This window comes from Branchiostoma lanceolatum, chromosome 17 (assembly GCF_035083965.1).
Source record: "Branchiostoma lanceolatum isolate klBraLanc5 chromosome 17, klBraLanc5.hap2, whole genome shotgun sequence".
Classification (NCBI taxonomy): domain Eukaryota; kingdom Metazoa; phylum Chordata; class Leptocardii; order Amphioxiformes; family Branchiostomatidae; genus Branchiostoma; species Branchiostoma lanceolatum.
The window spans coordinates 9,814,418-9,829,588 of record NC_089738.1 but is presented as its reverse complement, the minus strand read 5'-3'; positions in this window follow the sequence as shown (position 1 = coordinate 9,829,588).

Genomic DNA, 15,171 nt, shown 5'->3' with positions numbered 1-15,171 from the left:
GAAAAGTACAACACTTGCGTCTGGAGCGTGCTATTTCTTTAATTCTGAACACATCATCACACAACATCAGTATGTACATTAAATAGTAGTGTGGATAACATACGTCCTTGCCTTACGTGTTCAGTGATACATAAAAGTATGGAGACAAAACAATGTTCCATCTTATACACATCGTTTGGTATTGGTACCAGCAAGCCAGAAATCACACGAGATACACAGGGACGCTTCTGTCAAGTAGTTTTAAAATCTGTATCTATTTTTACTAGCAAACAGAAGGTAAATGTTGAATGTTGAATGTTGATTTTTTTTTACATACTTAGGCTTTGCAAGTCAAAGTCATCATAAGCGCCTTCTTTTTTCACAGAATTGCCACATTTATAGCCAGGTTATTCGTTCAATGTCATTTCAACTGTATTGATTATACGTGCTCGATACGTGTCGTTAATTCCTGCTTGAATTGTATCAGTGCATTCACCCTGGCCTTGATCTCGACTTCCAGCATGGTTTACAGTTCTCATAAGCGGTTCTAGAAACAGTTTCTGTGCTTATTCATTTTTCTCCAATCACCATTACGTTGCTTCAAGCTTCAACGTTGTAGATTTATGAGTTCACTTATCGGGTTGTCCATGCAAATGTTCTTTCTGGTGTTTAATATGGTTTAGTTTGCCTGCTTTATGTCATCTTGCCTGTTGTTGCAGTTTTGTCCGAGTCTAGACCATAGGCACCTGACATGGTAGCCTGCCCGTATGGTGTGATGACATCGTCCTCATTTTGTTCGTCCCGTATCCGTTCGTCCCGTATTGTTTCGTACTGCTGAGGCTGGTCTTCTATTGTCTCATAGGTGTGCTGAAAGAACTGGTCAATGGTCTGCTGATTTCCCATTCTACTGTTGTTAGGGTTTTTTATCTCATTGGTTAGTGTGGCCCCTCTTAGTACCTGGAGGACAAAGCAGGTCAGCGAAACAATTGATGATGTGAACAAGACGGTGATGATCAGATCCACCGGATTAATAGAAATACTATCTTTCACGTTTGAGTTCAATAGGAAAACTATTTGCTGGCTGCCTTGACCACTTTCTGTCGACGCGCTTGAAGTAGAGACCATGGTGACAAAGTTGGTACGAATTGTACTTAACGAGGGAGAAAGCTGGGTCCAGCTAGTGTTAGACACGGTATGTTGAGCTGAAATGTTTGCGTCGCCTAAAGCAAACAGAGCTGTACAAGAAATTGTTTTACCGTACCATTGCTTCACGAGACTTTCACTGATTTTTAGAATAGAAATTGTCTTTCCTCCGAAGTTACAAGCGACGTCTGACAGTGTGGAATGGTTGGCAGATGGACATTCGGGTTTGCAGCACCTGAAGCCGTCCAAGTTCATGTAGAATGACGTCGATGTGCTGAAGTCCTCAATGGTTACATACGTTTCGATTTCTAACAGCACGTTTGTGATCAGGATTGTTCTGTTATGTGGTAATGTCCATTTGATGTCTGGGGGTCCTTCTTCCCAACATACCTCACATCGGAAGGTTGTACCTTGGTCTAATTCAGTTATCATAATTTTTGGAGTGGGGCACTGCAACGATATAATCTCGTCGCTTGAAATGTCATTGAAATCTGTGCCAATGAGGCCTTCCGGATAAAAACAAGTCAATGACCTAAAGTCTGACCAACGAAGAGTTAAAGAATCTAAATATTGGCGGGATTCAAATAACCAACGAAGAGAGCACGTGCAACGGAAGGGGTTTCCACCAACTAAAAGCTGATTGAATTCCCATACGCCGAAGCCGAAGTTATCAATTTGAAACTGGTCTTTCTGCAGACTTGTGATGAGATTGAGCGTTAGATCGAGTGTCTCTAAGAGAAAGAGGTTCATAAATGCCTCCGGTTCGATATACTTAATGTGATTTTTAGACAGGTCCAAGGTAGCGAGTAGCCTTCGTTCCTCTATAGCCGGGAACCAAGCTCTTCTTACCGCCGTAAGGTTGTTACTGCCAAGACGTAGTACTCTAAGGCGATACAGCCCATCGAAACTTTCTGAAATGAAAATGAAAATATTCGTCGAACTAGTATTTTGCACAGAATAATGGAATCATGTACTGACATATATAACAGGGGTATGAAAAATCTACTAAATTTGAAGAAGGTGCGATATCAAGAAAAATGATTTTGATATAGGGTAGACAGAGAAAGGAAATTGCAGAAAACACCTCTAAACCATAATTACCTCTAAACCACAAATGATTGTATTGTCAAAGGTGTACAGAAGATTTTGGATGAATGTCATGCTCTATTCTTCACATAGATCACAATGAATATCAAAGTAACAAATGAAACACGTCAAGAACATAGCATAAGCATGTACAACTAACACTGTAACAATTGCAAATTTGTTACGGTACCTTTGTCGATGGTATGGATTCGGTTGGAGCTTAGATCCAAGACCATCAGGTTACAAAGATGTCTGAAGTATCCTGGATTGGTTCTCTCCAGCTTGTTCCACGACAGGAGTAAAGCTAGAGTATCGAGGCAGTGATCGCTGACACCAAATGCGTCGTCTTCTATATATGCTATCTTGTTATGAGCTAAGTTGAGATGGCCAATGACTCCAACAAGCCACTTCTTCCCTAGATAAGGAAGGTTGTTCCGGCTCAGGGACAGGTTGTACAAACTATGAAACCCCTCAAAGGTCTTGTTGTCAAGGAGTACGAGGTTTCCTAAAAATGGCATAACGAAACTGGTTAGAACAGTTTCATATCATCACAATAGTGACTTGAATCTTTAAAAGGATATTTAAAAAGTGTTAGATCTTGTCTTCAAAACCTTACAGCAACTATTTGTTTTGTTCAGGTTCTTCTTTTTGTTTAGATATATTTTGTGTACATTATTATGTACGTTCTATTCATTGATGCTACTAATATACATGAATCACTTGAGCTATGCCCTCTTCTGTGCATTTCCATCTTATCTTGAAATCTAAGAAAGACACGTCAGTATCATGGCTTTCTCTATTACAAATTGTAAAGTCACCTGGTTCTATGTAGAGATTCCTTAGATGCTTCAGGTGACTGAATTTAGTTGAAGACAGGTAGCCAAAACGGAAATTCCGGAGCCACAAAGTTGTCGCGTTTTCGACAAGCGTGCATCTTGGAATGATATCCCCGACATGTTCCTCCACCACAGTATCGCAGGTGACACAAACCTCTTCAGTAGATACGGGAGGATAGCCGATATTTCTTTCCGGATGACACCTCTCGTAGGTAACGCGACAATTTGGACATGTATCACATATACATGATATGCAAAGTATCGGTATTATCCAGGCAGTTAGCAAGAAGCTTGCTGCCATTTTGGACCCCTTCTGTGCAAAATTCAGATAATGCTGATGTTACCAGCCACTTGCTTGATTTATAACAGAAACTTAGTCTTATATAAGATACCCTGGTCAGACAATTTCCTCGTTACAGATACATAAATTTAAACGTTTCCCTTGACGCCTCTTTATGAATTATGTACGTACCATATCGGTCAACACAGCACACAATATTAAAACCATTTTGGAATGATCATAAAATACTCGAGAACCCAGTTTTTAGAGATAAAAACAGCCGTTGTATTGTAATATGTAGCTGATATGATATGCCGAAAGTTTAAATTATATTCATACCATACATGTAGGAAAGTGCTATCTTTTTTTCAAAAGACCCAAACAAATACATAAAGGTTCTGATATATCAGTGCTGCCTGTATAGCGCTGTGTTCAAAATGATGAAACAATGCGGCAGCGATGGTTGTCGAACGGAGTAAATGTCTTACCAGAGGAGCTAGTAACCAAAGGTTGGACATAGATATATCCGATGTTCAGACAAGGGAGCATACAGGGACGGTATATGTTCATGTAGTGATAATGTTTTTTGGGTAAAAGCTTAATTCTTTTTATGCTTATGCTGGTGCCAAGCAGCACCGCTTCAGCTGTGCATCTGATAATATATATACTCAACAACTCACTCACTCACTCACTCACTCACTCTCTGTCTCTCTCACTCACTCACTCACTCACTCACTCACAACGACACACACACACACACACACTCACTCACTGACGGACTGACTCTCTCTCTCTCTCTCACACACACACACACACACAAACTCACTGACTCACTGGCTCACTGACTCACTTACTTCATACTAACTCACACTCTCACTCACTCACTCGCTCACTCACTCACTAGCTTACTCACTCGCTCACAATGACTCACTGACTCACCCACTTGCTCACTCAACCACTTGCTCACTCACCCACTTGCTCACTCCCTCACTCACTCATTCACTCACTCACTCCCTCCCTCCCTCACTCACTCACTCACTCACTCACTCACTCACTCACTCACTCACTCACTCAAGCGTTTTCAGAACCACCGGGCTCTTGATTCGGTAGGAAGCTGAAACAGTAGACATGCAAATAAAGATATGCCCGTACCAGACAATTTCATCACATTCACAACTGCATTAATGCATGCAATGAGGCGCTAGAGAGACGAAGGTAAGCAGAATTCTTTTCAGCAGAATTTATTCATTGACCAGACAGCTCTCACTTTTTTTGAGCAAAAAATTACATTAATATATTCATCTATCAGCACTTTTCACAGCCATGAAAAAAAACACTTAATAATGATTAATGACTACTGCTACTACCAGTGCAAGACTTTCAAACAACCAAAATAAAGAATGTATGGTTTAGACGACGATAACCAATCAGTAACTGCAGTAGTCAACCAGCTGTTGGGTTCCCTTTAGAAGCATGTTTTATGATCTATCTCGTCAAAACTCAGGTAAAATTGTATCAATCTATGCATTTCTAGCAAAACTCAGCTAAAATTGTATTAATATATGCATTTCTAGCACGTCACAAGTATGTAACCTATCACGAAAAACGTTTAGAATCAGGAAATAACAACACTTTTAATTTACAACAATCCTGAATAAATATTTTATGAAGAATACTGCTACTACCATTAAAATAAACTATCGTTTTTTGACGATGATGATGAGTCAATGACTGTAGTTCAGAATGAGAACCAGCCTTTAGGTTCCTGCTATAGTCATGTCTTACGGTCAATCTTGTCAAAACCTTCCAGGACATTTTCGTCAGTGATAGATGATCTGTATGAGTTAATATATGATACAGCGTCATTGATCAATTGACACTGTCAGTATTTGTCTGTACTTCCACTTCTTTGTATCCTACTCTTTCATGCTTTTGCACTACATTGATCGGATCATCATTGATCCCATTGTCATCAGTTTCTGACATCTTTTCTGGTTGATTCTTTAAATAGACTTAAGCTGAAACTTGACCCGCATTTTTACATATTCTGTCATCTTTCTGTATCAATGCAGCCACACTCAGTTGTTTGGGGTGGGAAGTTTGGTTACCCTCACTTTCCGAATATGCTGTTGTACCTGTTGCTGAGTTTGTTATACCTGAGTCCATGCCATAAACACCTACTGCGGCAGCTTGTCCGTATGGGATTATGATATCCGGATCTGCTTGGTCGTCCGGTATGACTTCATACTGATGAATCATTGAGGGTTGATCTTCCACCATTTTGTGAGTATTTTGAGAAAACTCGACGGTCTCTCGATGATCTTGACCGTGGCTATGACCACCTTGCTGTTTGTGTTCTTTGCTCTTTCGTACCATGACAAAGATGAAGCAAGACAAGGCAAAAATTGACGATGTTAAAAGGACGGTGATGATTAAGTCCCCTACATTTATACTCGCATTCAAGTCTGATTCCAGGAGAAAAACTAGTTGGGTTCTATCTGAAACGTTCTCTATCACTGCGACTGAAGTATACACATTGTTTAGGCTGGAAACAGTACTAAACGAATGAGACACTGGAGTTTTGGGTTTGATACCAAAAACTTTAAGATGATCTGAAATGATCTCTTTGCCTAAGTGACCAAAAACCGATGAGCACGAGAGATCTTTACCGTGCCAATCTTGTAGAAGGTTTTCACTAACGTTCATGACAGAAACAGTTTGACCAACGAAGTTGCAAGTCGTGTTTGACAATGTGGACTGATTTTCACTTAATGATTGAAAATGGCAACAGTCGAAACCCTTAGGGTTTATGAAAAATGTAGTGGACAAATCTACTTCCCCCAAATTGATTTGTGTTTCTACTCTAAATAATACGTCTTTGACGACGAGTCTAGTGTTATTTGGGAGCAACCACTGGATTTGAGTCGGTTGTTCTTCCCAACATATCTCACAACGGAAAGATTGATTATCTTCTGATACCGTTAAAGAAAGTTTTGGAGCTGGGCAATCCACCGGTGTAATCATTGTTCTTGTAAGGTCTATCAACTTTGTGCCTTGAAGGTCTTTTGGATAGCTACATCTCAATGTTCCAAAGTTCGATCTTTCATTCTGTTGAAAGAGTCGACGTGATTCTACAAACCACATGATAGAGCATGTACAGCGTAAAGAGTTGCCTTGTAATAGAACTCCTGTAGTGGCCCAAACGTTGGCGTTCCAATAATTGAGCTGGTCTTCTTGTAGATTTGTGATACGGTTGTGCGAAAGGTCGAGGTTCCCTAACATGGGAATGTTGAAAAATGCCCCCGGTTCTATGTATTCAATTTGATTGTGTGACAGACCAAGGGTACTGAGTAGTCGCCGCTGTGCGTGTATTGCTGGGAACCATGATGCCCTGACTGCCTTTAGTTTGTTACCAGCAAGTCGCAGGATCCGGATTCGGAATGGATCATCAAAACTGCCTGTAACAGTGGTTAACATGGCAAAGTTAGGGCAATCTATTTTTAGAAGAGATTACTTAATGCATGCTCAAATGTTCTATATTTTCCCGTCAATTTAGACATGATTTCGACGACATCAACATAATCACAAGTAGCTTGTTGACCGTACAGGCATAGGTTGTAGAACTGATAGCAAGAATGGCAAACTTTATAAATCCTTATAAAAACAATTGAAACAAAATTGCAGAAACCTTCGTGGATTGTATGTATCTCGTTGTATCGAAGGTCCAAGAACCTCAGAAATGAGAGATATTTGAAGTACGCTGGTCTGATGATTCTCAGTTTGTTCCACGGTAGATGCAAAGCTATGAGCTTTAGAAATTCGTCACTGGCAAGAAATGCCTCATCTTCTATAAATGATATTTGATTATGAGCTAGATTTAGATGGCCATTGAACTGGACGAACCATTTCTTCCCTATGTAAGGAAGCTTGTTGTGACTCAATGACAAGGTTCGAAGCAACCGTAGCTCCGAAAACGTGCTGTTTTCGAGACGTACCAGGTTTCCTAAAAAAAATGGAATTAGAATTATTGTAACAATAGACCAGACTATTCTAGAAGCTCCATTTATCGTGTTTTTTCCTGTTTCGATCGAGAGCAACAACAGAATCATTTTGATAATCTTAACTTCTGCATATTGTGCTTGCGGTAACACACACACACACACGCACACACACACACACACACACACACACATACGCACGCACGCAAACACAAACACACACACACACACACGCACAAGGGAGTTTGCAGACTACAAACTAGAACTTAAAAAAAACACATGAGAGACGATCCATTACAACTTCGATGTCTCTGATTTACTAAGATATGACGAGAATTCCACACTGATTTACACAGAAGTAGTAGCTTACCTGGTACTATGTTGAGCATTTTTAGATGTTTGAGGTGGCTCAAGTCGGCAGAAGACAGGCAGCCGAGGCGATAGTTTCGAAGAAACAACGAGGACGTGTTTTGAACGAGAGTACATGTTGGAATGACTTCCCTCTCTCCTTGCTCCAATGTGGCATCACAAATGACACATTTTGAAGAAAGCGGAATTCCATGAGATTCTGCTCCAATACTAGTATTTGGAATGGTCTGAAGACATTCCGTAGTAAAGGCCTGGCAATTTAGGCAAAAATCAGAGCTACATGACACGCAACTTACTACCATAATTACGACAATAAGCAAGAACTGGCGTACCATCTTCGTCGTTTTCTAATATGCAAAGGCAAATTTGTAAGTTTGAAATGAAGGAAACAACTTCAGTACGTCCTGTAGCTGGAAACTAACCCAAATAATGATGTACCAGACTATATTAAAAACATTTATTCAACACTTCCATGTGGGCATACATTAATAAATTTTGTTCATATGTCATTAAGCCACATGGGTCAGTTTGGTAATCAAAAAGAAGGGATTTGAAGCGGAACTTTGTAATCGTGATACGAGTTCACCATCGGTCATCCCTTGTTTTCCTCAGCAACTCTGTCCTACTCCCCCTGGATGCTTTGGGTTAGACATAGTGGCTATCTTACAAATATGAAACATAATCTGTATACGGATATGTGTATATTTACAAAGTAGTAAACTATGCACTTAGTTTGCATGTGGTGTGCTTATAAGGAGTACGTATCGTACGCATGTCGATAATGACATCCTGACCATTGATATATCAATACGTATATCGTATACCTACATTTGCTTCTTCACAAAACCACAAACTTCGTTTTTCACCGACAATCAAATGAAATGTAACTAAAGTTGCTTCCCTGATAGAAATATGTACACCAATTACGACGTAATTCAACGCTCCTTTACCTTTTCTGTAGACGTTTTAGCAAGGAAACTTTTGTATTGACCTATCTAATAGTGACCTATTTTGTCCCACAATAAGCCGACTCCAGACAATTTGAATGTGTCTGACACAATTAAATAAATGCATGAACCATTGCAAAGCCCTGAGAGTATGGATATCACTAAGCGTATACGAACACTTTTGCATTATTCGTGCCATGAGTGTTGCTGTAATATCAACGCACATAGTTTTTTATCCTTCATATAAATCGTGCAGCAAGATAGGACACGACACCGCAACTTTATCTTGATGGAGCGTATTCTTTACGAGTCTTTATAATAATATCCACTATTTGCCCCTGCTGATTTTTCTCACAATATTATCTGCATCTGTCTGCTTCTGATCATTTCGTTTGCTTAGACCCCCATTCCACTAGGACGGCGCTCTCGCCGCGCTCTCACGGCGACGTCAATTTGGCCATATCGCCGTGAGAGCGCCGAGAGCGCCGTTAGAGCGCCGAGAGCGCGGCGAGGGCGCATTGGGAGCGCGGTGAGAGCGCCATGCGCGCCATGCGCGCCGTCACCCCGGCGATGGTTTTGAACATGTTCAAAACCGTCGCCGTGAGCGCGCCGAGGATGGCGATGGGATCAAAGGGCCGCAGCGAGGGATCAAAGGGCCGCAGCGATCAAGGATCGCAGCGAGCGCTCTATGAGGATTGAATGGTCTTAACTGTAGTTCAAACAAATTTCATTCTTGAAGCGGTGTATCTTGAATTTTCAGGGAATTTTGTGGTCAAATCAACATTTTCCTAATGGGTAATACAAATTGACGAATAACTACTAACTAAGTACTTGCTTCCATTCAAATTAAATTCCCTCCAAATTTTTATTGTCTGTGGATCAAAAAGTGTTTAACAATTCTGTGATTTACGTTTCTATAAAAACGTAGCATGATAAAATATATTTTTTATAGCAAACAGGTTACATGACAGACAAAAAACATATTTGAACAAATATTTAACTTAAGACACACACTAAGCGACCGTGCAGCGATCAAAATGAATCTGTTTTCCCCTTGATTTTATCATTATAAATAAGATGCAAGAGGTAAAGGTACGACTGAGAAGACAACAAAGCACACAAAACGAAAAGAAAATTCGTTCTTTATCTCTAGAATTCGTTGAGTGATCTGTGAAATCTTTGGTCGCTCATAAAAAGTTGCGGACATTTGACATTTTGGTCGCGCTGAGGTCGCCGTAGAGATTCCACTTGAGCACGTTTTCCAGGAAATCGGCGCCTCTCACGGCGCTCTGGTCGCCGTGAGGGCGCGGCGAGAGCGCCGTCCAAGTGGAATGGGGGTATAACAAGCATGTAAAACACGTTGAAGAAGGTAGACAATCAAATTGCATACACATTTGCATAAATGTACGAAATCACACAGATATTTTCCACAGCTTTCGAGAAAGTGATGTGCCCGGACACTAGTTTCAGATATATGTACTGGCCAGAGAATAACTGTTGCTTTTCCGCAATATGAATGCATGAACGAATGAACAAATGACTACTTTATTGTTGTTTCTTGCAAAATAAAGCTACATATTGGTATACAATCATGTACCTACATATCAAGTACATACAATTACAAGTATTACATACCATCTTGGTCTAGAAAGATAGGAAAAAGACTGAAATATGCACGTATGTACAAATCTGCGTGAGGATATTTCTTTCATATCTTCCAACTACTTGCTGTTTTTGCCCACTCACATTCACTACATTCACAGCTGCATTAATGCATGCAATCATAGGACTGTTTCCCAACGCTAGAGCGACGAAGGTAAGCAGACATCTTTTCAACAGAATTCAATCATTGACCAGACAGCTCTCACTTTTTCGAGCAAAATATCACAATAATATATTCATCTATCAGCACGAAAATAAACTTAAGAATCTGCAGGGAAAACACTTTTTATAGCCATGAATACAACTTTATAAACACTACTGCTACTACCAGTACAAGAGTCTCAAACAGCCAATGTACAGAAATTATGGTTTAGACGACGGTACAGAGATCTATCAATGAGTGCGATTCACATTGTGAACCAGCCGTTCGGTTTTTCTTTAGAGCCATATCTTACGATCGATCTCGTCAAAACTCAGCTAAAATTACATTAATATGTGCATATTAATGAGCACGTCACAAGCATGGAACCGGAGTTTAGAATCAGGAAAAATAAATAAACTTTTTGCAACGATCCTGAACAAAGATTCTATGATGACTACTGCTACTACCAGTAAAAGAGTCTGTTAGAAAACTAGCGAAAAGAAGTTATCGTTTTGACGACGATGATGATGATGAGTCAATGACTGTAGTTCACAGCGTTTAGGTAGCCATGTCTTACGTTCAATCTCATCAAAACTTTGCAGGACATTTTCGTCAGTGACAGATTATCTATATGAGTTGATGCATGACATAGCGTCATTGACACTGTCGGTATTTGTCTGTACTTCACGTATTTCCACTTCTTTGCATCCTACTCACTCATGTTTTTGCACTACATTGATCGGATCATCATTGATCCCATTGTCATCAGTTTCTGACATCTATTCTGGTTGATTCCTTGGTTCTTCGGTATTTATCTGTATTTCCACTTCGTTGCATCCTACACTCTCATGTTTTAGCACTACCTTGACCCTATTCTCATCAGTTTCTGGTTGATCCTTTGAATAGACTTCTGCTGAATTTCGATCGGCATTTGCACATGTTGTGTCCTCTTTATGTAGCTGTGCAGCTACTCTCTGTTGTTTGAGGTGGGAAGTTTGCTCATCCTCATTTTCAGAATATGCTGATGTACCTGTTGCCGAGTTTGTTTTAGCCGAGTCCAAGCCATAGACACCTACTGCGGCAGCTTGTCCGTATGGGGTTATGACATCCGGATCTGCTTGGTCGTCTGGTATGACTTCATACTGATGAATCATTGAAGGTTGATCTTCCACTATTTTGTGAGTGTTCTTAGAGAACTTGGCGGTGTCTATCTGATCTTGACCGTCTTGTTGTTCGGTTTCTGTTCTCTGTCGCACCATGACAAATATAAAACAAGACAAGGCAAAAACCGATGATATTAAAAGGGCGGTAATAATTAGATCTCCTATATTCATTGAAGTACGTGCATTCAAGTCTGATTTCAGGAGAAAAACTAGTTGGGGTCTATCTGAAACGTTCTCTGTCACTGCGACAGAAGTATTAGTATTGTTTAGGCTGGAAAAAGTACTAAACGACTGAGACACCGGAGTTTGGGGTTTGATATCAAACATTTTAAGATGATCTGAAATGATCTCTTTGCCTGAACCATGAACTGACGAACACGAAAGAACTTTACCCTGCCAATCTTGTAGAAGGTTTTCACTAACGTTCATGACGGAGACAGTCTTGCCAACGAAGTTGCAAGTACTGTTTGACAACGTGGACTGATTTTCAGTCAATGCTTGGAATTGACAACAGTCGAAACCCTTAGGGTTCATAAAAAATGCCGAGGACAAATCTACTTCCCCAAAATTGATTTGCGTTTCTACTCTAAATGATACGTCTTTGACGACGAGTCTAGTGTTATTTGGGAGCAGCCATTGAATTTCAGTAGGACGGTCTTCCCAACATATTTCGCAATGGAAAGACTGATTGTCTTCCAATACCGTTAAAGAAAGTTTTGGAGCCGGGCAATCCACCGGTGTAATAATGGTACTTGTAAGGTCTATCACCTTTGTGCCTTTTAGGTTTTTTGGATAGCTACATGTTCCAAAGTTGTGTTGAACTGAGAGTCGACGTGACTCTACAACCCACATGATAGAGCAGGTACAGCGAATAGGGTTCCCTTGTAGTAGAACTGCTGTAGTGGCCCAAACGTTGGCGTTCCACTGGTTAAGCTGGTCTTCTTGGAAATTTGTGATTCTGTTGTGGGAAAGGTCGAGGGAACTTAACATGGGAATGTTGATAAATGCCCCCGGTTCGATGTATTGAATTTGATTGTGTGCCAGACCCAGGGTACCGAGCAGTCGCTGCTGTGCGTGTTTTGCTGGGAACCATCGTACCCTGACTGCCTTTAGTCTGTTACCCGCAAGTCGCAGGATCCGAAGTCGGAGAGGATAATCAAAACTGCCTGTAACAGTGGTTAATATGACAAAGTTAGGGACATTAATTTTCAAAAGAGATGTCATAACTTAATGCATACTCAAAATTTTTCTATGTTTCCGTCAATTTAGACATAATTCCTACGACATCAACATATAATATCAATCACACTTACTTATTAGATACACAGGTATGGGTTTCATGCCTGACAGCAAGAAAGATAAACCACATAAATTCTAACAAAACAATTGAAACAAATTTGTACTTACCTTCGTGGATCGTATGTATCTCGTTGTATCGAAGGTCTAGGAACCTCAGAAATGAGAGATGTTTGAAGTACCTTTGTTTTATGATGTTCAGTTTGTTCCACGGTAGATGCAAATCTATGATCTTTGAAAATTTGTCAATGGCAAGAAATGCATCATCCTCTATGATAGTCCAGCGGCATAGCTGAAAAATTGTGCAAATTTGTCTAAAAGCACCAAATTTGGTACACATGTAGTTGAATGTATTCTTAACAAATATAGATATGGAGGCATCTCAATTTTTGCCCAGAAATATGAAGGATATTTGGTTGTGATCTAGATTTAGATGGCCATTGAACTGGACGAACCATTTCTTCCCTATGTAAGGAAGCTTGTTGTGACTCAATGACAAGGTTCGAAGCAACCGTAGCCCCGAAAACGTGCTGTTTTCTAGATGTACCAGGTTTCCTTAAAAAAAAAAGAGATTTAGAATTATTGTAACAACAGACTATTCTAGAAGCTCTCTATATCTTTTCATCAGTCATTGTCTTGAAAACATCGCTACGGAGTATGAAAAAGTAAACATGTTCAAGCATGTTTTCCAGTTTCGATCGATAGCAACAGAATCATTTTGATAATCTTAACTTTAGCATATTGTGCTTGCGGTAACACACACACACACACACACACACACACACACACACACATACACACACACGGCACACACACACACGCGCGCAAACACACACACACAAACGCACACACAAACGCACACACACACACACGCGCAAACACACACACACAAACGCACACACAAACGCGCACACACACACACACGCGCGCAAACACACACACACACAAACGCACACACAAACGCACGCACACACATGCACACACACACACACACACACACACACACACACACACACAGACTACCAGGGAGTTTGCAGACTACGATCTAGAACGAGAACAGACACACATGGGAGACGATCCATTACAACTTGAATGTCTCTGATTTCCTAAGATATGACGAGAATGCCACACTAATATACACAGAAGTAGTAGCTTACCTTGTACTATGTTGAGCATTTTTAGATGTTTGATGTGGCTCAAGTCGGCAGAAGACAGGGAGCCGAGGCGATAGTTTCGAAGAAACAACGAGGATGTATTTTGAACGAGAGTGCATGTTGGAATGACGTCCCTCTTCCCGTGCTCCAATGTGGCATCACAAATAACACATTTTGAAGAAAGCGGAATTCCATGCGGTTCTGCTCCAATACTAGTCTTTCGAATAGTCTGAAGACATTCCGTAGTAAAGGCCTTGCAATTTAGGCAAACATCAGAAATACATGACACGCAACTTACTGCCATCATTACGGCAATTAGCAAGAACTGGCGTACCATCTTCATCGTTTTCTAATATGCAAAAGCAAATTTGTACGTTTAAAATCAAGGAAACAACTACAGTCCGTCCTGTAGCTAGAAACTAACCCAAATAATGATGTACCAGACTATATTCAAAACATTTATTCAACACTTCTATGTGGGCATACATTAATAAATTTTGTTCATATGTCATTAAGCCACATGGGTCAGTTTAGTAATCAAAAAGGAGAGATTTGGAGCGGAACCTTCGTAATCGTGTTACGAGTTCACCATCAGTCATCCTATGTTTTCTTCAGTACCCATGTCCTACTTCCCTTGTAAATATAATCTGTATACGGATATGTGTATGTGTGTATATCTAAGTAGTAGTATATCTAAGTAATAAAACTGTGCACTGAGTTTGTAGCTGATGTGCTAAAGAAGTATACATCGTCCTATGCCAATGATAACGTCCAGGTCATTGCACTCTCATTGATATCAATATGTATATTGTAAACCTACAATTTCCTCTTCACAAAAACACAGACTTCGTATTTCACCGATAATTAAATGACCAAAGTAAATTTGCTTCCCTGGCAGCTTAAATCTACACAAATTACGATGTACTTCAACGTTCCTTTACCTTTCCTGTACACGTTTTTGACCTATTTTGTATAGTCACACAATAAGCCGACTCCAGACAATTTGGATATTACTGACACAATTAAATAAATGCATGAAGCATTGCAAACCCCGGACAGTATGGATATCAATAAGCGTATACAAACACTTGGGCATATTGGTGTCATGAGTGTTGC